Source organism: Ranitomeya variabilis, chromosome 3 (genome assembly GCF_051348905.1).
Source record: "Ranitomeya variabilis isolate aRanVar5 chromosome 3, aRanVar5.hap1, whole genome shotgun sequence".
NCBI lineage: Eukaryota > Metazoa > Chordata > Amphibia > Anura > Dendrobatidae > Ranitomeya > Ranitomeya variabilis.
Window position 1 is genome coordinate 776,719,056 of NC_135234.1, and position 26,497 is coordinate 776,745,552.

The window sequence follows — 26,497 nt, forward strand, 5'->3', positions numbered from 1 at the left end:
CTTAGTTCCACATATTGGTTTGTAAAGTTTATTGTTAGACTTGTATGTATAAATATATTTATATTTTTCTCCTTTTGTTATTTATTTGTGTTTTTAATAAAGCGGTTTGAGAACTATGGGTTGAACTTTTTTTATTTTCTATATTTGTAACGCTCGGGGCCCTCACCAGTAGACCCGCACTAAATTGTTCAGATCTCACTGACAATTTCAAGAGGCAAATTTTGGAGGAAAATTGGGGAGGTAGCCACAGTTGTGGAGCGGGGATCACAGGAGGCAGGGTCCCAGCAGCAGAAGTGGGGCGAGGCTGCAGGACCTCAGGCGAGATCCCAATCTGTGCACGCGGCCGTTTTCCTGAAGCCCGACCACTTCTTCCAGCCCAGGACCCGCAGCCTTGCAGCGCTGGGACACCCTCTCCTCTCACCCAGGGCCTGCTGCACAGTCCCACCGCCGCCGGTTTCCTGCAGCATGGACAACACTTTTTTAATGGATGGTTTATAAAGGGCCATCAGTTGCTGAGGGTCTGATTGTGGGTGCTCCTCTCGATTACATTACAGAGGTTTTTAATGAGGTTCAGGTATGGAGATTGGGCGGCCATGACAGGGATTTGATGTGATGGTCCTTCATCCACACCTTCATTGACCTAGCTGTGTGGCATGGCGCATTGTCCTGCTGGAATAACCAGTCCTCAGGTGGGAAACATTGCCTGAGCAGAAGAAATCAACTGTTTTTCCAGGATAACCTTGTATGCGGCTTGATTCATACGTCCTTTACAAAGATTAACCTGCCCAATTCCAGCCTTGCTGAAGCCTCCCCAGATCACCACCTGGTCATCTAGTGGTTAGACGGAAACCTGGAGAGGCAGACAAGCTGCAGTGTCTTGCACCCACTGAAATTTGGTGGAGAATCAGTGATCTGGGCACGCTTTAGCAAGGCTGCATGCCAAGATGCATGAAAGCTGTGATTAACAATCATGGTTATTCCACAAAATATTGATTTCTGAACTCTTCCTGAGTTAACCCCTTCCCGACCTCCGCCGTACTATTACTGCGGAGGTCGGGTCCCCTGCTTTGATGTGGGCTCCGGCGGTGAGCCCGCATCAAAGCCGGGACATGTCAGCTGTTTTGAACAGCTGACGTGCCCGCATTAGAGGTGGGTGAAATCGCGATTCGCCCGCCGCTATTAACCAGTTAAATGCCGCTGTCAAACACTGACAGCAGCATTTAACCGGCCGCGCGGCCGGAAATGATCGCATCGCAAACCCCCGTCATGTGATCGGGGGTCGGCGATGCATCAGGATGGTAACCGTAGAGGTCCTTGAGACCTCTATGGTTACTGATGCCGGCCTGCTGTGAGCGCCCTGCTGTGGTCGGCGCTCATAGCAAGCCTGCATTTCAGCTACATAGCAGCGATCTGGTGATCGCTGCTATGTAGCAGCGATCTGGTGATCGCTGCTATGTAGCAGAGCCGATCGAGTTGTGCCAGCTCCTAGCCTCCCATGGAGGCTATAGAAGCATGGCAAACGTAAAAAAAAAAAAGGTGAAAAAATATAAAAGTTTAAATCTCCCCCTTTCGCCCCATTCAAAATAAAACATAAAAAAAAAAATCAAACCTACACATATTTGGTATTGCTGTGTTCAGAATCGCCCGATCTATCAATAAAAAAAGGATTAACCTGATCGCTAAACGGTGTAGCGAGGAAAAAAAAATTGAAATGCCAGAATTACGTTTTTTTGGTCGCCGCAACATTGCATTAAAATGTAATAACAGGCGATCAAAAGAACATATCTACACAATAGTGGCCTCACATGGCCATATTGACGGAAAAATATAAAAGTTATGGCTCTGGGAAGGAGGGGAGTGAAAAACGAGAACGCAAAAACGGAAAAGGGCAAGGTCGTGAAGGGGTTAAAACATTAGTATTGTGGTTTCTAAATGATTGGGAACTTGTTTTTTTTATTATTATTTGAGGTCTGCAAGCAATGCATTTTTTTGTTATTTTGACCATTTCTCATTTTCAGAAAATACAAAATTTATTGCTTGGAACTTCGCAGACGTGTCAGAAGTTATATATATGGTGGAGGAGACAACCCTACCAACTTCCCAATATATGGTGGAAGAGACAACCCTACCGACTTCCCAATATATGGTGGAGGAGACAACCCTACCGACTTCCCAATATATGGTGGAAGAGACAACCCTACCGACTTCCCAATATATGATGGAGGAGACAACCCTACCGACTTCCAAATATATGATGGAGGAGACAACCCTACCGACTTCCCAATATATGATGGAGGAGACAACCCTACCGACTTCCCAATATATAGTGGAGGAGACAACCCTACCGACTTCCCAATATATGGTGGAGGAGACAACCCTACCGACTTCCCAATATATGGTGGAAGAGACAACCCTACCGACTTCCCAATATATGATGGAGGAGACAACCCTACCGACTTCCAAATATATGATGGAGGAGACAACCCTACCGACTTCCCAATATATGATGGAGGAGACAACCCTACCGACTTCCCAATATATGATGGAGGAGACAACCCTACCGACTTCCCAATATATGATGGAGGAGACAACCCTACCGACTTCCCAATATATGATGGAGGAGACAACCCTACCGACTTCCCAATATATGATGGAGGAGACAACCCTACCGACTTCCCAATATATGGTGGAGGAGACAACCCTACCGACTTCCCAATATATGGTGGAGGAGACAACCCTACCGACTTCCCAATATATGGTGGAGGAGACAACCCTACCGACTTCCAAATATATGGTGGAGGAGACAACCCTACCGACTTCCCAATATATGGTAAAGGAGACAACCCTACCGACTTCCCAATATATGGTGGAGGAGACAACCCTACCGACTTCCAAATATATGGTGGAGGAGACAACCCTACCGACTTCCCAATATATGGTGGAGGAGACAACCCTACCGACTTCCCAATATATGGTGGAGGAGACAACCCTACCGACTTCCCAATATATGGTGGAGGAGACAACCCTACCGACTTCCCAATATATGGTGGAGGAGACAACCCTACCGACTTCCAAATATATGGTGGAGGAGACAACCCTACCGACTTCCAAATATATGGTGGAGGAGACAACCCTACCGACTTCCCAATATATGGTGGAGGAGACAACCCTACCGACTTCCCAATATATGGTGGAGGAGACAACCCTACCGACTTCCCAATATATGGTGGAAGAGACAACCCTACCGACTTCCCAATATATGGTGGAGGAGACAACCCTACCGACTTCCCAATATATGGTGGAGGAGACAACCCTACCGACTTCCCAATATATGGTGGAGGAGACAACCCTACCGACTTCCCAATATATGGTGGAAGAGACAACCCTACCGACTTCCCAATATATGGTGGAAGAGACAACCCTACCGACTTCCCAATATATGGTGGAGGAGACAACCCTACCGACTTCCCAATATATGGTGGAAGAGACAACCCTACCGACTTCCCAATATATGGTGGAGGAGACAACCCTACCGACTTCCCAATATATGGTGGAAGAGACAACCCTACCGACTTCCCAATATATGGTGGAGGAGACAACCCTACCGACTTCCCAATATATGGCGGAGGAGACAACCCTACCGACTTCCCAATATATGGCGAAGGAGACAACCCTACTGACTTCCCAATATATAGCGGAGGAGACCACCCTACCGACTTCCCAATATATGGTGGAGGAGGCAACCCTACTGACTTCCCAATATATGGTGGAGGAGACAACCCTACCGACTTCCCAATATATGGCGAAGGAGACAACCCTACCGACTTCCCAATATATGGTGGAAGAGACAACCCTACCGACTTCCCAATATATGGTGGAAGAGACAACCCTACCGACTTCCCAATATATGGTGGAGGAGACAACCCTACTGACTTCCCAATATATGGCGGAGGAGACAACCCTACCGACTTCCCAATATATGGCGAAGGAGACAACCCTACTGACTTCCCAATATATGGTGGAAGAGACAACCCTACCGACTTCCCAATATATGGTGGAGGAGACAACCCTACTGACTTCCCAATATATGGTGGAAGAGACAACCCTACCGACTTCCCAATATATGGTGGAGGAGACAACCCTACCGACTTCCCAATATATGGTGGAGGAGACAACCCTACTGACTTCCCAATATATGGTGGAGGAGACAACCCTACCGACTTCCCAATATATGGCGGAGGAGACAACCCTACCGACTTCCCAATATATGGCGAAGGAGACAACCCTACTGACTTCCCAATATATAGCGGAGGAGACCACCCTACCGACTTCCCAATATATGGTGGAGGAGGCAACCCTACTGACTTCCCAATATATGGTGGAGGAGACAACCCTACCGACTTCCCAATATATGGCGAAGGAGACAACCCTACCGACTTCCCAATATATGGTGGAAGAGACAACCCTACCGACTTCCCAATATATGGTGGAAGAGACAACCCTACCGACTTCCCAATATATGGTGGAGGAGACAACCCTACTGACTTCCCAATATATGGCGGAGGAGACAACCCTACCGACTTCCCAATATATGGCGAAGGAGACAACCCTACTGACTTCCCAATATATGGTGGAAGAGACAACCCTACCGACTTCCCAATATATGGTGGAGGAGACAACCCTACTGACTTCCCAATATATGGTGGAAGAGACAACCCTACCGACTTCCCAATATATGGTGGAGGAGACAACCCTACCGACTTCCCAATATATGGTGGAGGAGACAACCCTACCGACTTCCCAATATATGGTGGAGGAGACAACCCTACTGACTTCCCAATATATGGTGGAAGAGACAACCCTACCGACTTCCCAATATATGGTGGAGGAGACAACCCTACTGACTTCCCAATATATGATGGAGGAGACAACCCTACTGACTTCCCAATATATGGTGGAGGAGACAACCCTACCGACTTCCCAATATATGGTGGAGGAGACAACCCTACCGACTTCCCAATATATGGTGGAGGAGACAACCCTACCGACTTCCCATCATCACCCCCCATTCTCCGCACAGCCCCTCATCACCCCCATTCTCCACACAGCCCCTCACCACCCCCCATCATCCCCCATTCCCCGCACAGCCCCTCATCATCTTCCTTATGCAGCCCCACTCAAGTTACATGAACACTTTCCAAAACCCATCCTCAGAGCACTCACACCGAGTCTTGAGTCCTCATTCCCATCTGTGCACGGCTCCGTGCTGCAGCCCCTCGGTCCTCTCCTCCTCACACGGCTCCGTGCTGCAGCCCCTCGGTCCTCTCCTCCTCACACGGCTCCGTGCTGCAGCCCCTGATCTCCAGCATGATCCTCAGCACAGAGCTGCTCGTGTACAGTGAACAGAGTCAGGCCCCGCCCCTTCCGGTGACATCATTACCTCAAAAAAGCCGCTCCGCTCTAGACGCCCAGTGCTGTGTGCAGTCTGTGAGGTAAAGATGTCACCGGAAGGGGCGGGGCCTGACTCTTCACTGTACACGAGCGGCGCTGTGCTGAGGAATGAGGATCTTGCTGGAGAGGAGGGAGATAAGGGCTGCAGCACGGAGATGTGAGGAGGAGAGGACCGAGGGGCTGCACCGTGGAGGAGGTGTGGGGAGGAGAGGACCGAGGGGCTGCACCGTGGAGGTGTAAGGAGGAGAGGACCGAGGGGCTGCACCGTGGAGGAGGTGTGAGGAGGAGAGGACCGAGGGGCTGCACCGTGGAGGAGGTGTGGGGAGGAGAGGACCGAGGGGCCGCACCGTGGAGGTGTGAGGAGAGGACCGAGGGGCCGCACCGTGGAGGTGTAAGGAGGAGAGGACCGAGGGGCTGCACCGTGGAGGTGTGGGGAGGAGAGGACCGAGGGGCCGCACCGTGGAGGTGTGGGGAGGAGAGGACCGAGGGGCCGTACCGTGGAGGCGTGAGGAGGAAAGGACCGAGGGGCCGCACCGTGGAGGTGTGGGGAGGAGAGGACCGAGGGGCCGCACCGTGGAGGTGTAAGGAGGAGAGGACCGAGGGGCTGCACCGTGGAGGTGTGGGGAGGAGAGGACCGAGGGGCCGCACCGTGGAGGTGTGGGGAGGAGAGGACCGAGGGGCCGCACCGTGCAGGAGGAGAGGACCGAGGGGCCGCACCGTGGAGGTGTAAGGAGGAGAGGACCGAGGGGCTGCACCGTGGAGGTGTGGGGAGGAGAGGACCGAGGGGCCGCACCGTGGAGGTGTGGGGAGGAGAGGACCGAGGGGCCGCACCGTGGAGGAGGAGAGGACCGAGGGGCCGCACCGTGGAGGTGTAAGGAGGAGAGGACCGAGGGGCCGCACCGTGGAGGTGTGGGGAGGAGAGGACCGAGGGGCCGCACCGTGGAGGTGTGAGGAGGAGAGGACCGAGGGGCCGCACCGTGGAGGTGTGGGGAGGAGAGGACCGAGGGGCCGCACCGTGGAGGTGTGAGGAGAGGACCGAGGGGCCGCACCGTGGAGGAGGAGAGGACCGAGGGGCCGCACCGTGGAGGTGTAAGGAGGAGAGGACCGAGGGGCCGCACCGTGGAGGTGTGGGGAGGAGAGGACCGAGGGGCCGCACCGTGGAGGTGTGAGGAGGAGAGGACCGAGGGGCCGCACCGTGGAGGTGTGGGGAGGAGAGGACCGAGGGGCCGCACCGTGGAGGTGTGAGGAGAGGACCGAGGGGCCGCACCGTGGAGGAGGAGAGGACCGAGGGGCCGCACCGTGGAGGTGTAAGGAGGAGAGGACCGAGGGGCTGCACCGTGGAGGTGTGGGGAGGAGAGGACCGAGGGGCCGCACCGTGGAGGTGTGAGGAGAGGACCGAGGGGCCGCACCGTGGAGGAGGAGAGGACCGAGGGGCCGCACCGTGGAGGTGTAAGGCGGAGAGGACCGAGGGGCCGCACCGTGGAGGTGTGGGGAGGAGAGGACCGAGGGGCCGCACCATGGAGGTGTAAGGAGGAGAGGACCGAGGGGCCGCACCGTGGAGGTGTGAGGAGGAGAGGACCGAGGGGCCGCACCGTGGAGGTGTAAGGAGGAGAGGACCGAGGGGCCGCACCGTGGAGGTGTGGGGAGGAGAGGACCGAGGGGCCGCACCGTGGAGGTGTGGGGAGGAGAGGACCGAGGGGCCGCACCGTGGAGGTGTGGGGAGGAGAGGACCGAGGGGCCGCACCGTGGAGGTGTGGGGAGGAGAGGACCGAGGGGCCGCACCGTGGAGGAGGTGTGGGGAGGAGAGGACCGAGGGGCTGCACCGTGGAGGTGTAAGGAGGAGAGGACCGAGGGGCTGCACCGTGGAGGAGGTGTGGGGAGGAGAGGACCGAGGGGCCGCACCGTGGAGGTGTGAGGAGAGGACCGAGGGGCCGCACCGTGGAGGAGGAGAGGACCGAGGGGCCGCACCGTGGAGGTGTAAGGAGGAGAGGACCGAGGGGCTGCACCGTGGAGGTGTGGGGAGGAGAGGACCGAGGGGCCGCACCGTGGAGGTGTGAGGAGAGGACCGAGGGGCCGCACCGTGGAGGAGGAGAGGACCGAGGGGCCGCACCGTGGAGGTGTAAGGAGGAGAGGACCGAGGGGCCGCACCGTGGAGGTGTGGGGAGGAGAGGACCGAGGGGCCGCACCGTGGAGGTGTGAGGAGGAGAGGACCGAGGGGCCGCACCGTGGAGGTGGGGAGGAGAGGACCGAGGGGCCGCACCGTGGAGGTGTGGGGAGGAGAGGACCGAGGGGCCGCACCGTGGAGGTGTGAGGAGAGGACCGAGGGGCCGCACCGTGGAGGAGGAGAGGACCGAGGGGCCGCACCGTGGAGGTGTAAGGAGGAGAGGACCGAGGGGCTGCACCGTGGAGGTGTGGGGAGGAGAGGACCGAGGGGCCGCACCGTGGAGGTGTGAGGAGAGGACCGAGGGGCCGCACCGTGGAGGAGAGGACCGAGGGGCCGCACCGTGGAGGTGTAAGGCGGAGAGGACCGAGGGGCCGCACCGTGGAGGTGTGGGGAGGAGAGGACCGAGGGGCCGCACCGTGGAGGTGTGAGGAGGAGAGGACCGAGGGGCCGCACCGTGGAGGTGTGAGGAGGAGAGGACCGAGGGGCCGCACCGTGGAGGTGTGGGGAGGAGAGGACCGAGGGGCCGCACCGTGGAGGTGTGGGGAGGAGAGGACCGAGGGGCCGCACCGTGGAGGTGTGGGGAGGAGAGGACCGAGGGGCCGCACCGTGGAGGTGTGGGGAGGAGAGGACCGAGGGGCCGCACCGTGGAGGTGTGGGGAGGAGAGGACCGAGGGGCCGCACCGTGGAGGTGTGAGGAGGAGAGGACCGAGGGGCCGCACCGTGGAGGTGTGAGGAGGAGAGGACCGAGGGGCCGCACCGTGGAGGTGTGAGGAGGAGAGGACCGAGGGGCTGCAGCATGGAGCCGTGTGAGGAGAGGACAGAGGGGCCGCACCGTGGAGGTGTGAGGAGGAGAGGACCGAGGGGCTGCACCGTGGAGGTGTGAGGAGAAGAGGACCGAGGGGCCGCACCGTGGAGGTGTAAGGAGGAGAGGACCGAGGGGCCGCACCGTGGAGGTGTGGGGAGGAGAGGACCGAGGGGCCGCACCGTGGAGGTGTGAGGAGGAGAGGACCGAGGGGCCGCACCGTGGAGGTGTGGGGAGGAGAGGACCGAGGGGCCGCACCGTGGAGGTGTGAGGAGGAGAGGACCGAGGGGCCGCACCGTGGAGGTGTGAGGAGGAGAGGACCGAGGGGCCGCACCGTGGAGGTGTGAGGAGGAGAGGACCGAGGGGCCGCATCGTGGAGGTGTGGGGAGGGGAGGACCGAGGGGCCGCACCGTGGAGGTGTGAGGAGGAGAGGACCGAGGGGCCGCACCGTGGAGGCGTGAGGAGGAGAGGACCGAGGGGCCGCACCGTGGAGGCGTGAGGAGGAGAGGACCGAGGGGCCGCACCGTGGAGGCGTGAGGAGGAGAGGACCGAGGGGCCGCACCGTGGAGGCGTGAGGAGGAGAGGACCGAGGGGCCGCACCGTGGAGGTGTGGGGAGGGGAGGACCGAGGGGCCGCACCGTGGAGGTGTGAGGAGGAGAGGACCGAGGGGCCGCACCGTGGAGGCGTGAGGAGGAGAGGACCGAGGGGCCGCACCGTGGAGGTGTGGGGAGGAGAGGAGCGAGGGGCCGCACCGTGGAGGCGTGGGAAGGGGAGGACCGAGGGGCCGCACCGTGGAGGCGTGGGGAGGAGAGGACCGAGGGGCCGCACCGTGGAGGCGTGAGGAGGAGAGGACCGAGGGGCCGCACCGTGGAGGCGTGGGGAGGAGAGGAGCGAGGGGCCGCACCGTGGAGGCGTGGGAAGGGGAGGACCGAGGGGCCGCACCGTGGAGGCGTGGGGAGGAGAGGACCGAGGGGCCGCACCGTGGAGGCGTGAGGAGGAGAGGACCGAGGGGCCGCACCGTGGAGGCGTGAGGAGGAGAGGACCGACGGGCCGCACCGTGAGGAGGAGAGGACCGAGGGGCCGCACCGTGGAGGCGTGAGGAGGAGAGGACCGAGGGGCCGCACTGTGGAGGCGCGAGGAGGAGAGGACCGAGGGGCCGCACCGTGGAGGCGTGAGGGGCCGCACCGTGGACCCTTGTATAAATGGGAATGAGGACCCAGGACTCTGTCTCGGTGTGAGTGCTATAAGGATGGATTTCGGAAACGGTTGATGTTACTTCAGTGTGACTGCAAAAGGGAGGGTGATGAGGGGCTGTGGGGAGAAGGGGGTCACGAGGAGCAGGAGCTGTGTTGGGAGGTGGGAGATGATACATGCTGGTTTTCTGCAAGGTGAATGGAGTGATGTTACTCCCTTCTACATGAAATATCTGAAAAGAAAAATGGCTTACCCAAGCTCTAGGCACGAAGCACCGAATCCCTGGGACCAAATGTAAATAAAATATGAAGAAAATCCAGCTGAATGTCCCTCGTGCGGCTGCATGTTGGGGGCTGTGAGGCGGTGCTGTCACTCGTGCGGCTGCATGTTGGGGGCTGTGAGGCGGTGCTGTCACTCGTGCGGCTGTATGTTGGGGGCTGTGAGGCGGTGCTGTCACTCGTGAGGCTGCATGTTGGGGGCTATGGGGCGGTGCTGTCACTCATGCGGCTGCATGTTGGGGGCTGTGAGGCGGTGCTGTCACTCGTGCGGCTGCATGTTGGGGGCTATGGGGCGGTGCTGTCACTCGTGCGGCTGCATGTTGGGGGCTATGGGGCGGTGCTGTCACTCGTGAGGCTGCATGTTGGGGGCGGTGCTGTCACTCGTGAGGCTGCATGTTGGGGGCGGTGCTGTCACTCGTGAGGCTGCATGTCGGGGGCGGTGCTGTCACTCGTGAGGCTGCATGTTGGGGGCTATGGGGCGGTGCTGTCACTCGTGCGGCTGCATGTTGGGGGCTATGGGGCGGTGCTGTCACTCGTGAGGCTGCATGTTGGGGGCGGTGCTGTCACTCGTGAGGCTGCATGTTGGGGGCTATGGGGCGGTGCTGTCACTCGTGCGGCTGCATGTTGGGGGCTATGGGGCGGTGCTGTCACTCGTGAGGCTGCATGTTGGGGGCGGTGCTGTCACTCGTGAGGCTGCATGTTGGGGGCGGTGCTGTCACTCGTGAGGCTGCATGTTGGGGGCGGTGCTGTCACTCGTGAGGCTGCATGTTGGGGGCGGTGCTGTCACTCGTGAGGCTGCATGTTGGGGGCTGTGGGGCGGTGCTGTCACTCTTGTGCTTTTTGTTTTTGTTACTTATCTCCAACGTGGCTTAGTTCCACATATTGGTTTGTAAAGTTTATTGTTAGACTTGTATGTATAAATATATTTATATTTTTCTCCTTTTGTTATTTATTTGTGTTTTTAATAAAGCGGTTTGAGTACTATGGGTTGAACTTTTTTATTTTCTATATTTGTAACGCTCGGGGTCCTCACCAGTAGACCCGCACTAAATTGTTCAGATCTCACTGACAATTTCAAGAGGAAAATTGGGGAGGTAGCCACAGTTGTGGAGCGGGGATCACAGGAGGCAGGGTCCCAGCAGCAGAAGTGGGGCGAGGCTGCAGGACCTCAGGCGAGATCCCAATCTGTGCACGCGGCCGTTTTCCTGAAGCCCGACCACTTCTTCCAGCCCAGGACCCGCAGCCTTGCAGCGCTGGGACACCCTCTCCTCTCACCCAGGGCCTGCTGCACAGTCCCACCGCCGCCGGTTTCCTGCAGCATGGACAACACTTTTTTAATGGATGGTTTATAAAGGGCCATCAGTTGCTGAGGGTCTGATTGTGGGTGCTCCTCTCGATTACATTACAGAGGTTTTTAATGAGGTTCAGGTATGGAGATTGGGCGGCCATGACAGGGATTTGATGTGATGGTCCTTCATCCACACCTTCATTGACCTAGCTGTGTGGCATGGCGCATTGTCCTGCTGGAATAACCAGTCCTCAGGTGGGAAACATTGCCTGAGCAGAAGAAATCAACTGTTTTTCCAGGATAACCTTGTATGCGGCTTGATTCATACGTCCTTTACAAAGATTAACCTGCCCAATTCCAGCCTTGCTGAAGCCTCCCCAGATCACCACCTGGTCATCTAGTGGTTAGACGGAAACCTGGAGAGGCAGACAAGCTGCAGTGTCTTGCACCCACTGAAATTTGGTGGAGAATCAGTGATCTGGGCACGCTTTAGCAAGGCTGCATGCCAAGATGCATGAAAGCTGTGATTAACAATCATGGTTATTCCACAAAATATTGATTTCTGAACTCTTCCTGAGTTAACCCCTTCCCGACCTCCGCCGTACTATTACTGCGGAGGTCGGGTCCCCTGCTTTGATGTGGGCTCCGGCGGTGAGCCCGCATCAAAGCCGGGACATGTCAGCTGTTTTGAACAGCTGACGTGCCCGCATTAGAGGTGGGTGAAATCGCGATTCGCCCGCCGCTATTAACCAGTTAAATGCCGCTGTCAAACACTGACAGCAGCATTTAACCGGCCGCGCGGCCGGAAATGATCGCATCGCAAACCCCCGTCATGTGATCGGGGGTCGGCGATGCATCAGGATGGTAACCGTAGAGGTCCTTGAGACCTCTATGGTTACTGATGCCGGCCTGCTGTGAGCGCCCTGCTGTGGTCGGCGCTCATAGCAAGCCTGCATTTCAGCTACATAGCAGCGATCTGGTGATCGCTGCTATGTAGCAGAGCCGATCGAGTTGTGCCAGCTCCTAGCCTCCCATGGAGGCTATAGAAGCATGGCAAACGTAAAAAAAAAAAAAGGTGAAAAAATATAAAAGTTTAAATCTCCCCCTTTCGCCCCATTCAAAATAAAACATAAAAAAAAAAATCAAACCTACACATATTTGGTATTGCTGTGTTCAGAATCGCCCGATCTATCAATAAAAAAAGGATTAACCTGATCGCTAAACTGTGTAGCGAGGAAAAAAAAATTGAAATGCCAGAATTACGTTTTTTTGGTCGCCGCAACATTGCATTAAAATGTAATAACGGGCGATCAAAAGAACATATCTGCACAATAGTGGCCTCACATGGCCATATTGACAGAAAAATATAAAAGTTATGGCTCTGGGAAGGAGGGGAGTGAAAAACGAGAACGTAAAAACGGAAAAGGGCAAGGTCGTGAAGGGGATAAAACATTAGTATTGTTTCTAAATGATTGGGAACTTGTTTTTTTTATTATTATTTGAGGTCTGCAAGCAATGCATTTTTTTGTTATTTTGACCATTTCTCATTTTCAGAAAATACAAAATTTATTGCTTGGAACTTCGCAGACGTGTCAGAAGTTATATATATGGTGGAGGAGACAACCCTACCAACTTCCCAATATATGGTGGAAGAGACAACCCTACCGACTTCCCAATATATGGTGGAGGAGACAACCCTACCGACTTCCCAATATATGATGGAGGAGACAACCCTACCGACTTCCAAATATATGGTGGAGGAGACAACCCTACCGACTTCCCAATATATGGTGGAGGAGACAACCCTACCGACTTCCCAATATATGGCGAAGGAGACAACCCTACTGACTTCCCAATATATAGCGGAGGAGACAACCTTACCGACTTCCCAATATATAGTGGAGGACACAACCCTACCGACTTCCAAATATATGGTGGAGGAGACCACCCTACCGACTTCCAAATATATGGTGGAGGAGACCACCCTACCGACTTCCAAATATATGGTGGAGGAGACCACCCTACCGACTTCCAAATATATGGTGGAGGAGACAACCCTACCGACTTCCCAATATATGGTGGAGGAGACAACCCTACCGACTTCCCAATATATGATGGAGGAGACAACCCTACCGACTTCCCAATATATAGTGAAGGAGGCAACTCTAGTGTCATAACAATATATGATGGAGGAGACAACCCTACCGTCTTCCCAATATATGGTGGAGGAGACAACCCTACCGACTTCCCAATATATGATGGAGGAGACAACCCTACCGACTTCCCAATATATAGTGAAGGAGGCAACTCTAGTGTCGTAACAATATATGATGGAGGAGACAACCCTACCGTTTTCCCAATATATGGTGAAGGAGGCAACTCTAGTGGCGTCCCAATATATGATGGAGGAGACGACCCTACCGACTTCCCAATATATGGTGGAGGAGACAACCCTACCAACTTCCCAATATATGGTGGAGGAGACAACCCTACTGACTTCCCAATATATGGTGGAGGAGACAACCCTACCGACTTCCCCATATATAGTGGAGGAGACAACCCTATTGACTTCCAAATATGAGGTGGAGGAGACAACCATACCGATTTCCTAATATATGGTGGAGGAGACAACCCTACTGACTTCCCAATATATGGTGGAGGAGGCAACTGTTATGACCCCAATGGCAGAGGGTCTCAGGAAATAATACCAAGTCTGCAAACACAAAAAACCAGCTCATAGGGCAGTGGTAACTGGGCTGACCATATATCTAATCCTAGCACCACAAATAGAAGCAGCCGGGGAACGTGCCTACGTTGGTTCTAGACGTCTCGCGCCAGCCGGAGAACTAACTAACCGTAGAAGGGAAAAGAAAGACCTTTCTTGCCTCCAGAGAAAAGACCCCAAAAGTTGGATACAAGCCCCCAACAAATAATAACGGTGAGGTAAGAGGAAAAGACAAACATAAGCATGAGCTAGGTATTTAGCAAAGAGAGGCCCACTAGCTAATAGCAGAATATAGTAAGATGACTTATATGGTCAGCAAAAACCCTATTAAAATATCCACGCTGGATATTCAAGAACCCCCGAACCGACTAACGGCCGGGGGGAGAACACCAGCCCCCTAGAGCTTCCAGCAAGGTCAGAAATCACATTTAGTACAAGCTGGACAAAAATAGGAGCAAAGCAAATAACTCAAAAAACAAAAAAGCAAGACTTAGCTTAATATTGAAAGAGCCAGGACCAGCAGACAGGAGCAACAGAAGGATCTGATTACAACGATGCCAGGCACTGGACTAAGGATCCAGGAAGTTAATATAGCGACACCCCTGGACTAACGACCCAGGTGAGTTCCAAACTGAAGAAAGACAATCCCAGAGTCATACCACTAGTGACCACAAGAGGGAGCCAAAAAGTCAATTCACAACAGGCAACCCTACCAACTTCCCAATATATGGTGGAGGAGACAACCCTACTGGTGTCCCAATTTATGGTGGAGGAGACAACCCTACCGACTTCCTAATATATTGTGAAGGAGGCACAACCCTACCGGTGTCCCAATATATGGTGGAGGAGACAACCCTACCGACTTCCTAATATATTGTGAAGGAGGCACAACCCTACCGATGTCCCAATACATGATGGAGGAGTCAACCCTACCGCCTTCCCAATATATAGTGGAGGAGACAACCCTGCCTGTGTGAATCTATTGGAGGAGAAGGCAGCCGCTGGCTCCTTCCACTATTCGGTACAAGCAACTGACAGCAGAAGCGATGATGTCACTACATTGCATCTGCTGTGCGGAGCGTGCGTGCACACAGCAAAGACAGAGCCACAGGAGAATGGGATGAAGCTGATTATTTTTTGTGTGTGGGGGATCTCATCGGTATATAGGGGGACTGTGAATGTATATAAGTGGCTATGTATGTGAAGACTCATGCTATATAGAGGGCTGTAGTGACCATAATGCTTTCTGGGGTGTTGTGGGGGATTATACTGTGTATAGGGGCCCATGAGAACAATTACACCATGTGGGGCGCTGTGAGGAAAGTCATACCATGTGCAGCTATCTGTGAGGACCGTCCTGTGTGTGTGTGTGGTGGGCTGTGATGACCATCAAACCATGTATGGGGCTGCTGTGAGATCCATCACACTGTCAGTGTGGGGGCATCATACTGTGTGTGGCTGGGGCTCTGGGGGCATCCTACGTTGTGGCATTGTACTGTGTGTGGGGGCATCCTATGTTGTGGAATCGTACTGTGTGGGGGACATTGTACTGTGTGTGACGGGCTGTTGGGGCATCCTACGTTGTGGTGGAATCATACTGTGTGTGGGGGCATCCTACGTTGTGGCATTGTACTGTGTGTGGCTGGGGCTGTGGGGGCATCCTACGTTGTTGAATCGTACTGAGAGTGGGGCATCCTATGTTGTGGCATTGTACTGTGCGTGGGGGCATCCTACGTTGTGGTGGAATCGTACTGTGTGTGGGGGCATCCTACGTTGTGGTGGAATCGTACTGTGTGTGGGGGCATCCTACGTTGTGGTGGAATCCGTACTGTGTGTGGGGGCATCCTACGTTGTGGCATTGTACTGTGTGCGTGCACACAGCAAAGACAGAGCCACAGGAGATTTGGATCAAGCTGAATATTTTTTTTGTGTGGGGGATCTCATCATGGGATGTGTGGGATCATCGAAGATTGTGGGGGCATTGTACTGTGTGTGGCTGGGGCTGTGGGGGCATCCTACGTTGAGCCATTGTACTGTGTGGGGGCATCCTACGTTGTGGCATTGTACTGTGTGGGGGGGCATGCTACGTTGTGGTGGAATCGTACTGTGCGTGGGGGCATCCTACGTTGTGGCATTGTACTGTGTGGGGGGGCATGCTACGTTGTGGTGGAATCGTACTGTGCGTGGGGGCATCCTACGTTGTGGCATTGTACTGTGTGGGGGGCATGCTACGTTGTGGTGGAATCGTACTGTGCGTGGGGGCATCCTACGTTGTGGCATTGTACTGTGTGGGGACATTGTACTGTGTGTGGCTGGGGCTGTGTAGTTTGGCTGTGGAGACATCTTACTGTGTGTAACTTTTTCAAGGTATAATTCCTGAATAACGGGAGCAAATGATTTATACTGTAGATTTTGTAGAAAGCAGTGAGTTATCTGGAGCGGATTCTCTGCTACAAGTAAGGACACAAGTGACTATAATCCCCATTGTAATATGTAGCAGCGAGTCAGCGGGATTAATTTTGCTCAGTATTAAGTGATACAAATAATATTAAATAGTAATAATTATATTGATATTGAGCAGAATTTCATCCTATTGGTTCGGCCTCCACAACAGTCACAGACTCTCATGTGGCCCCTCGGGAAAATAAATTGGCCACCGCTGGTGTACAGAATACTAGAAGCTCAGGATGAGGGAAGACTGGATCTTATAGCGATGCTCCATGTATGAATACATCAGTCGATCCCTTTATCACCTATTCAAGGTGAGCGGTGTCCATCAGCTGGACCTGCACTGACCGGCAGAATGGGGCACTTATCTCTGTAAGGCCGCGCTCACACTGGCATATAACTCGGATAAGTGCAATTTGATAAAAAAAATTGGATTGCTTTTCGACCAATGTTATAATGAAGCCTTGCAAATCTGTGTGTTTTTTTTATGGCATACGAGTATATGGACCATCAGTGTGTGGACCACCAGCATACGGACCATCTTTATATGGACCACCATATTTGGGATAGGTGATAACGAGCTGATCAGTGAGTGTGCGACCACTGGGACCTGCACCGATTGGCAAAACGAGGACTTTATATCCCCGCTACAAAATAGAGTGGCTGGCTGAATGCCGACCACTACTCTGTTCGTTCTCAATGGAGCTGCTGGAAAAAGCAGAGCGCTCTGCGGCCCCATAGAGCAGGAGTGGAGCTCAGACTGAGCATGTGCAGTGCTGCTCAGTTTTAAGGGCTCGCTCACACTAGTGTATAAATCATCGGTCCCATTCTCATCCAGGAGAGTGGGACGATTGATTCTCACTTGTCATCCAAGTACAATCTGTTTTTTTACTCAGCAGCTATTAATCTTTTACAGGATCATTTACAGTTTCCCATCTTACAGAATTGTAATGTATCTGGAAAAACCAGTACCTGAGATATCAGTGTCCGTGTGTGAATTCTTGGGGCACACGTGTGGCAATCATGTGCAGCGCGTCTGCCACATCAGTACCACATGTACCGGCGCCTGGGAAGCAGCAATACAGTTAGCGCTGTTCCCCGGCACCGGGTGCTGAAGACGGCTACCATGATCACCAGCAGACCAGGGGAGAATTATGAGAGTTATATTCAACTGATAACAGCAAGAGCAGGCAGCAGCTGATGGGACTACTACTCCCATCAGGATACATCTGCTGCTACTAATAACAGTGAGAGCAGGTGGTGGCTGATGGGAGTGTTCATCAGCCGCCGCCTGCGCTATAAATAAATGAAAAAAAACATTGTGAGTTCCCCTGTATTTTTGATAACCAGCCAGGCAAGACTGACAGCTGTGGGCTGCAGTCTTCAGCTGTCAGCTTCAGCAAGGCTGGTTATCAAGAATAGAGGAGTCCCCATGCTGTTTTTTTATTGTTATTTAAATAATTAAAAGAAATAAAAAAAGAAATTCTTGTCAACCAGCCAAGGTAAAGCAGACATCTGGGGCTGGTATTATCAGGCTGGTAGGGGGCCATGGATATTGACTCTCAGACTAAAAATAGCAGCCCGAAGTCACCCAAAAAAGGCACATCTATAAGATGCGCCAATTTTGGTGCTCTGCCCGGCTCTTCCCACTTGCCCTGAAGCACTGGCAAGTCGGGTAATATCTGTGGGGCTGATGTCACCTTTAGACACTTATCCATTACTAATCCTATATTTATATTGTAAATATAGACACAGACAGAATAAAGTCTTTTACTTGAAATCAAAACAAACACACTTCCACTTTTATTTAAAAATAAACACAGTTGTACTCACCTAACGCCCATTCCATTGAACCCAACATCTCCTGTAATAATAATAATAATAATAGTAAAAATCCCTCACCTTTCTGACGTTCTGTCCCACTCCACAATCCATGTCTGGGGATAAATAGTTTTCAACTTGGACAGTCCCATGGTGAGACCGTCCAGGCTGAGAACCACTGAGGAATGAGCTGCTGTGAGCGCAGCATCAATGACTAGAAGTGACCTCATCGAGGTTACCTCCGGTCACTGAGGATGCGCTCCCAGCCGGGCTAAACTGATGTGACCTCAGCGCGGTGAGAAAAAAAATCACTGCGCTTACTACGGTGAACTCTGTCATGTTTTTTCTCACGGTGCTGAGGTCACCACAGTTCGGCTGAGAACGGAGCCTCAGTGACCGGAGGTAACCTCGATGATGTCACCGTTAGTCACTGATGCAGTGCTCACAGCAGCTCATTCATCAGTGGTACTCGGCCCAGATGGTCGCATTTTGGCACGTCGAGGTTGAAAACTATTTATTCTCAGACATAGATTATGGCATGGGACAGAATGTCGGACAGGTGAGGGTTATTGTTGTTTTTTTTTTATTTCTGTTTAATTACAGGAGACGTTGGCTTCAATGGAATAGGCTTTAGGTGAGCATAACTGTTTATTCTTTATAAATAAAAATGGAAAAGTGTGTTTTCTTTTGATTTCAAATAAAGGACTTTATTCTGGCTGTGTCTTTATTTACAATATAACTATAGGATTAGTAATGGCTAGGTGACTTATAGATGCCTCTCCATTACTAACCTGTGGGCTTCATGTCACCAGACAATACAAAGGTGACATCAAATCCATAAATATTAGCCCACCTGCCTCCGCTACAGGGCAAGTGGGAAGAGGCGGGCAAAGCGCCAGAATTTCAGCATGTAATAGATGTGCCTTATCCAGGTGGCTGCGGGCTGCTATTTTTTGGCTGTGGGGCCAATATCCATGGCCCCTTACCAGCCTGAGAATAACAGCCCCCATTTGTCTGCTTTAGCTTGGCTGGTTATCAAAAATGGGGAGGAGGTGAGGAGCCGGATGTTATCCATTGGGGGTGAGGGGCTAGATGTTATACATTGGAGGTGAGGGGCTGGATGTTATACATTGGAGGTGAGGGGCTGGATATGATACACTGGGGGTGAGGGGCTGGATGTATACATCGGTGGTGAGGGGCTGGATGTTATACATTGGGGGTGAGGGGCTGGATGTGATACACTCGGCGTGAGGGGCTGGATGGTATACATTGATGGTGAGGGGCTGGATGTTATATATTGGGGGTGAGTGGCTGGATGTTATACATTGGGGGTAGTGGGCACAGATGTTATTCACCAAGGAAGATGGTACTGGAGAATGAATAAAGGGAATTTGTCAGCAGGTTTTTGTTCCCCTATCTGAGAGCTGCATACTGTGTAGGCAGAGCCCCTGATTCCAGAGATGTGCCACTTGCTGGGTTGGTTGCTGCAGTTGTGATACAATCCCAGTTTTCTCTGCTGCAGATCTATCAGTTCTCTAAATCCTGCTCTGTGTAACTCCGCCCACACCAGTGATTGACAGCTCTGTGTACACTGTGCAGTAACACGGAATATCCACCGCACTCTCAGGCTTCCGTCACACCTTCAGTATTTGGTCAGTATTTTACATCAGTATTTGTAGCCAAAACCAGGAGTGGGTGATAAATACAGAAGTGGAGCATATGTTTCTATTCTACTTTTCCTCTAATTGTTCCACTCATGGTTTTGGCTACAAATACTGATGTAAAATACTGACCAAATACTGATAGTGTGACCGCAGCCTCAGAGTTGATATATTGATGATACTTTATTGATCTGCAGACATCAAAGGAGCAAGAACAAGTAGAAAAAAAATTAGTGACAAAATAAAGAAGTCGTTTCGACCAATCCTGGGTCTTTATCAGAAGGTTGCAGCATATCTGAATCGCTGAAATGCCCCATCTGGGGAAGAGGGTAACGCCGTCGCACTATGTATAGGCAGAAAGCTGCCGATCAATGGTGGGCGCGGGTTATACAGAGCTGATGAACATGGAGGATGATATGGCAGCAGGTTTACTATTCCTCTAGTGATAATCTCCTGCTGATAAAACTGATTTTATAAAAAAAAATACAGCAAGCAGCCAAATAAAGTGACACATCGCTGGAATCACGGTCTCTGCCCCTATATCATTCCCAGATTTCATTAAATTGGTATGCGACGCCCCAGGGTCCTGGTTGTCACAGTGGCATTGCTTTCCTCATGGGGAGAGTGATGTCACGCTTGGAAGCGATAAAGGATTCCTCTTAACAGGTAATTAGCACATACAACACCGTTCTGATTCCAGGCCAGAAGGGGGAGCTCTATACCTGACTTCAGGGGAGCTGCTCTCTCTGGTCAGGAGGAGGAGTTAGTTGCTAGGCAATTAGGAAGAGTTGGTCAGTTGGTGTCAGACAGCAGACTGGAGCAGTCTGAGGCAGAAGGAGTGAGGGGCCGTACAGCCAGAGGTGCTGTAGCTCCTAGATACCGAAATACAGAAGGAAGAACAACTTTTAGCGAACGTGCCGGAGAGCGAAGCACAGGAGAGTGACAATAAGGGGAATAGCAGCGACTGGGCTAGATCCCTGATAGAGCGCAGATACCGGTAACCGGAAGACCGGGGTTGTGTCATACTCTATTAGGTACAGCAGAAACCGGTAGGACAGCTAGATTACATGTAACCTGTCAGCCCTAACACCCAGGAGACAGACACAGAGCCCGGGTCATGATAGAGACCCTGTAAAAAGGCTCGAGTCACCTGTCATACGGGTTTGTGTCCCACTTACACAAAGGACAGAGAGAACAGTGAGGGCCTTGCTACAAAGCCATAGGCAGTAAGGGACTATAACAGCACAGTGTTGGAAGGTTTTTAACTCCACCTGATAAAGCTGGACTCTGAACTCACAAGCCGGCCGGACCCTGCCTGTACCTGTGATCTGGTGCCCTGGACTGTGGCTGCCTGCTACCATCAGTAAACCAGGTGAAAAGACTGCACGACTGTGTCCTTCATTCTTTACTGCACCACTTACCATCCTCCATCTATTCACCGGAGCCCTGGGGACCTACTGCACCTGTGGGAAGCTATACCATCCGGCTGCCATAACATCACCCCAGTGGACCCCTTTAAGCAGCGTTGGTCACCTCTGACTGAATACAACAGGTGGCGTCACAAACTTTATTTCAAAAACCCCTTTAAAGACCTTCCCTTTAACAAGGGCGCCCAGGGCCACGGACCGGGTCGTTGCTGCTGTGACACATCCCTTTAAGTACCAGACCCGGTACCGAGTATCCCACTGCCCTGACGGACGACTCAGATACAAAGTATCCGATGCAGACAATGCTCAGTAAGGTAAACAGCGGCTGCTGCACTGATTGCTCTGCTGCTTTGTTACAATGTATCAGTCTGACTCTGGCTTCCTTACTATAAACACTTTCTGCAGATTGTATCCACCATATTGTGTGGCTCCCTGTCCCACCCAGACGAGACCTTGTCCCAGGACATCGGAGTCCTCAGCGCTGATCATTACTTATGTCCCGTCCACTTACCTTCTCATCGCTGAGTTCCTGCGAAACTGAAAATAAAAATGTCCTGAGATGATTTCTCCTGTCACACCCCCATCCTGACCGAAACCAGTCCTCCCAGTTACATCACAGCTCCGGCAACCACAGCCAGGAGAAAGACAGCTGAGCCGAAAGTCAGGGAACCCGAGACGTCAACAAGACCGCAAACAGCAGAGGTCACACGTAATAACTCTGCTACCTGTCACATCAGCACTAACATAATAAATGGGTAACAATCTATTACTCCCTGTTATCAGCCATTACTGGGGGAGGAGACTGCAATCTGTTACTCCCTGTTATCAGCCATTACTGGGGGAGGAGACTGTAGGACAGGAGACTACTAGCTATTACTCCCTGTTATCAGCCATTAGTGGGGGAGGTGACTGTAGGACAGGAGACTACAAGCTATTACTCCCTGTTATCAGCCATTACTGGGGAGGAGACTACAAGCTATTACTCCCTGTTATCAGCCATTACTGGGGGAGGTGACTGTAGGACAGGTGACCACAATCAGTCACACCCTGCTAGGAGCAGCACCTGTATTGTGAGCTCCAGCACTTCCAGCAGGAGGCCCAGAGTCGGCCTCTCTTCTCCCCAGGGAGAGGCAGGCTTCCTGGGAGGCCGGCATGGCTTCCCAGGCTTCTGTTCCCCGGTCTGTGCCGGTGGGGGACAGAGAGCAGCAGCAGCAACCGGCCCAAGAGGGACTGAGGAGGTCAGGACGGGTGAGAAAAACCTTACCCACCTACTCCAACCCTGAGACGGCTCATCGTCCGCCCAGAGAGGGAGACAGGGGCACCCCAGGCCCCAGGAAGGAGAGCCCAGGAACATCCTGGGGGGAGAGGAGCTCCGGCGAGTCCACGAGTACCTTCTCCTCCCGAGTGGTCGCCATGCTACGTGAGTACGAGGACGCCGGCAAAGCACTGACCGGGCTGAAGGAGAAGCTGCAGGAGGCACGGATCCTGAACACCCGAGCCTCTAACAAGGAGAAACCCGCGACCTCCCAGAGGTTCAGAGCCCTCAGAGATGAGGTGGCCCGGTTAGTGCTCCTCCGGGAGGGGATTGAGAAAAGCGCAGGTCCCTTCCTGGAGAGGTTTAAGAACCAGTTGCGGTTCTCAGAAATGAAGGGGTTAAATACCTCAGGAGAGCCGCCAGCCGGCATCCTAAGCGACGAGGAGGAGGAGGACGATGTGGCTGTGACTGGAGTCCTACAAGCTGGAACCAGCCGGGAGAGTGAGTCGCAGAGCCGACAACAGGGAAGCGGCCTCCCGGCACGGCAGAGGACTCCGACAGCACAGGCTGGAGTGTCAGCGGAGGAAGAGGAGGAGGGCGGTCTGCTACAGGAGATCCGACAGCTGGAGTCTCCAGTGAACCTGGACCGCTTCTCCTTTGGTGAGGACGAGCCAGCAGAGGAAACAAAGAAGAGGAAGAAGAAAACGAAGGAGACCGCACGGGAGGTGGTGAGTTACAGATAGGGGGTGAGGCTGTGGAGGTACTCACGGCGCCGGACATAGGGGACCCCGAGGAGTTTCCCTCTCTGCCCTCTGCGGCTAAGCCGGTTATCACCGGGGCTGAGGGGAGCGAGGGGGATGTCCACGCCGTTGCGAAAGGGGGACGGTGTGGGCAGACTCCATCCCTGCTCACTACGGCTGAGCCGGCCGACGCCGGGGCTGTGGGGGGCAGGTCCGAGAAACTTGGTGCGGCGAAAGGGGGGCGCACTGTTGTGACAGGGGCGCAGTGCGCCTCGACAGAGAAGAGGCACGCGGCTGCGACAGGAGAGCAGCGAGTCCAAAAAGGACAGAAAAAGCAGGAAAAATCAACTGCAGGGAACACTGGGCGCCCTGCTGCGACGGGAGGACAGAGTGCTCCAGCACCCAAATGTGACACCAGGACCCCGAAGTCTGTGGGTGCGGGGCAGGCAGTGCCCCCCAACAAGCAGTGGGCCCTGACTAATAATAAAGTGCAAACTGCTGCAGTAGGGGGGCAAGGTGCTCCAGAGACACAACAAAACACCAATGAAGGGAAAACGAGTGTGGTGCTGCACCCCTCCCCCGGTCCAGCAGGTGTGAGTGCAGAGAAGACAGACACAAGCGAGGAAGGAATGGATGTTACTGTAGAAGGTGCAGAGAACACTGGGACAAATGGTGGTGACAATACTGGTAATAAAGTGACGGGAAGTGGTGGCAATGGAAAGGGGAATGAAAGGAGCTGTGCAGGAAATGATGGGAGTAGTGGTGGAGTGAATGGTGGGAGTAGTGGTGGAGTGAATGATGGGAGTAGTGGTGGAGTGAATGATGGGAGTAGTGGAGTGAATGATGGGAGTAGTGGCGGAGTGAATGGTGGGAGTAGTGATGTTGCAAATGATGGGAGTAGTGGTGGAGTGAATGAGGAGAGCATTACTGGTGTTGTTGGAGGGGAAGCAGGTAGTGGTCCCGCTGCCCCCCCAGCGGTGGCGGGGGCTTCAGCCCCAAGCTATTCGGCGGCTGTCACTGCTGGGGGTAGTAGTGCGCCCTTGTCTGGTGACCCCGAGGATGGTGACTTGCAACAGCGCTTCCTGGACTGAGGAGAGGGGAGAGTTCCATCAATGTAGAGGGGAGGGAGGTTGATCTGTCTTTCTGGATAGAGAGACACGGTCTTTCCGCCTTCCGAGATAGAGGGGCAGAGACTGTCTGGTCTCTGCCGACACCAGGGCAGAGGAGCAACCGTAGGAACGTGGCCCGTCTCCAGTGGGTAAGCAAGGATGCCTGTCCTGATCGGTCAAAGGTTGCTGAGCTCCTGCTGGGGATGGGCTTCGTGGCATATGACATCTTTGCCTTGATCCATCCCTATGGGACCTCCTACTTCGATGTCAGCTTCGTGAGACCGGAGGGCCTTGAGCTTTTCTTTTCTCGCCATGAGCTGGCTTGGGGTCGCCCCGAATGGCAGGGTTTCCTCCCTGTAGCAATATCCCGCCAGAACTCAGTCAGGAGGGTGACCGTTTTCACCAGTAACGAGTCACTTTCCTGTGTCGACATCTCCACCTGGGTTGGACGATACGGCGACATCGTCGGTATTCCCGAAAAGACCCTCGATGAGCATGGTATCTGGTCAGGAGCCTGGACCTTCATGGTGAAATTGAAGGTTTCAGGAAACACCGTTACCCATATCCCTTCCTCAACATTTTTGGGGAGGGACAGGATCTTGATTTTCTACCGGGGGCAGCCTAAGGTCTGTCACAGGTGCAGCAGCCCCACACACTTCAGTGCGCAGTGTACCACCCAGAAATGCGCACTGTGTGGGGACCTCGGCCATCTCGCTGCTACCTGTGGCAGAATTAGGTGTAACTTGTGTGGTGACCTCGGTCACCCGTTCAGTCGCTGTCCGCGTTCCTTTGCCAATGCGGTCCTGAAAGCGGCGAGTGCGGGACAGGCGAAAGCCGGGACTAATCTTGCCGGCGAAGGGACCAGCAGAGGCAGAGGAGGCAGGGAACCGGTGAGGAGCAGGCTGCCGCCATCCAATATCAGGCGGCAGCAGCAGCGCCATGGGAACAGGGGGCAGGGAGTAATGACCCTAAACTCTGACCCGGGTGCTTCACTTGCAGCTGAGGATCCTAAAGACGGCGAATTGAGCGAGGAAGTCAAGAGACTTGAAAGGGAGGAGCAAAAGGACGCCATGTCTGCCCAGGAACCTTCATCCGGTGACAGTCTGGATGAGGGAGAGGGGGAGTGGTCACAGCAAAAGAAAAAGGGTAACAGGAAAACAACTAAGGAAAAGAGGGGTCCGGGCCTCGAGCCTCCTCATTGGAGTGCGACCCCTCTGACTCTGTAGCCCTGATCCAGGTGCCATTGGAAGGTCCAGCCGCCCCCCCTCTGGTGGATCTCTCTAACCGGTTCCGGGCCCTCCAGGACTCCCCTCCAGAGGGGGGCGATGGGGACCCGGGGCTGGAGGTTGCGGACAAGGTCGTTGGGGCTCAGGAGGTCGCTGGGTCTTCTTCTCAGGGGGCAAATACAAAGCCTTCTGGGGGGGGGACTACCTCAGGACCACCCGTAATGTGAATATAAAAATGGCTATTTTGAGTCCATTTTGAAATATAAAGAATGCATTTAGACCATTACAGAGCAGCATTTCTTGTCATACATTAACAGACAGACAATGCTCATTGTGACACAATCTTGATAGCTGTTTATTTATTGTCTGAAGACCTTTGAGTTTACAAACAGTTTTAACCCCTTAGTGACAGAGCCAATTTGGTACTTAATGACCGAGCCAATTTTTACAATTCTGACCAGTGTCACTTTATGAGGTTATAACTCTGGAACGCTTTATCGGATCCCGCTGATTCTGAGATTGTTTTTTCGTGACATGTTGTACTTCAAATTAGTGGTAACATTTCTTCGATATTACTTGCGATTATTTATGAAAAAAATGGAAATATGGCGAAAATTTTTAAAATTTTGCAATTTTCAAACTTTGTATTTTTATGCCCTTAAATCAGAGAGATATGTCACAAAAAATAGTTAATAAATAACATTTCTCACATGTCTACTTTACATCAGCACAATTTTGGAAACAATTTTTTTTTTTGTTAGGGAGTTATAAGGGTTAAAAGTTGACCAGCAATTTCTCATTTTTACAACACCATGTTTTTTTTAGGGACCACATCACCTTTGAAGTGATTTTGAGGGGTCTATATGATAGAAAATAACCAAGTGTGACACCATTCTAAAAACTGCACC

General features: G+C 53.0%; 1 protein-coding gene across 1 annotated transcript in view; it reads right to left on the reverse strand.

Moving 5' to 3' along the window:
• The window catches only part of LOC143817473 (uncharacterized), a 36,965-nt gene extending 15,060 nt beyond the window's left edge, over positions 1-21,905 (reverse strand). Inside the window, exon 1 of the mRNA XM_077298911.1 lies at positions 21,771-21,905. The gene's annotated coding sequence lies outside the window, so the exon portion shown is untranslated. The remainder of the gene's footprint in view (positions 1-21,770) is intronic.
• Between the last annotated feature and the right edge of the window lie 4,592 nt (positions 21,906-26,497).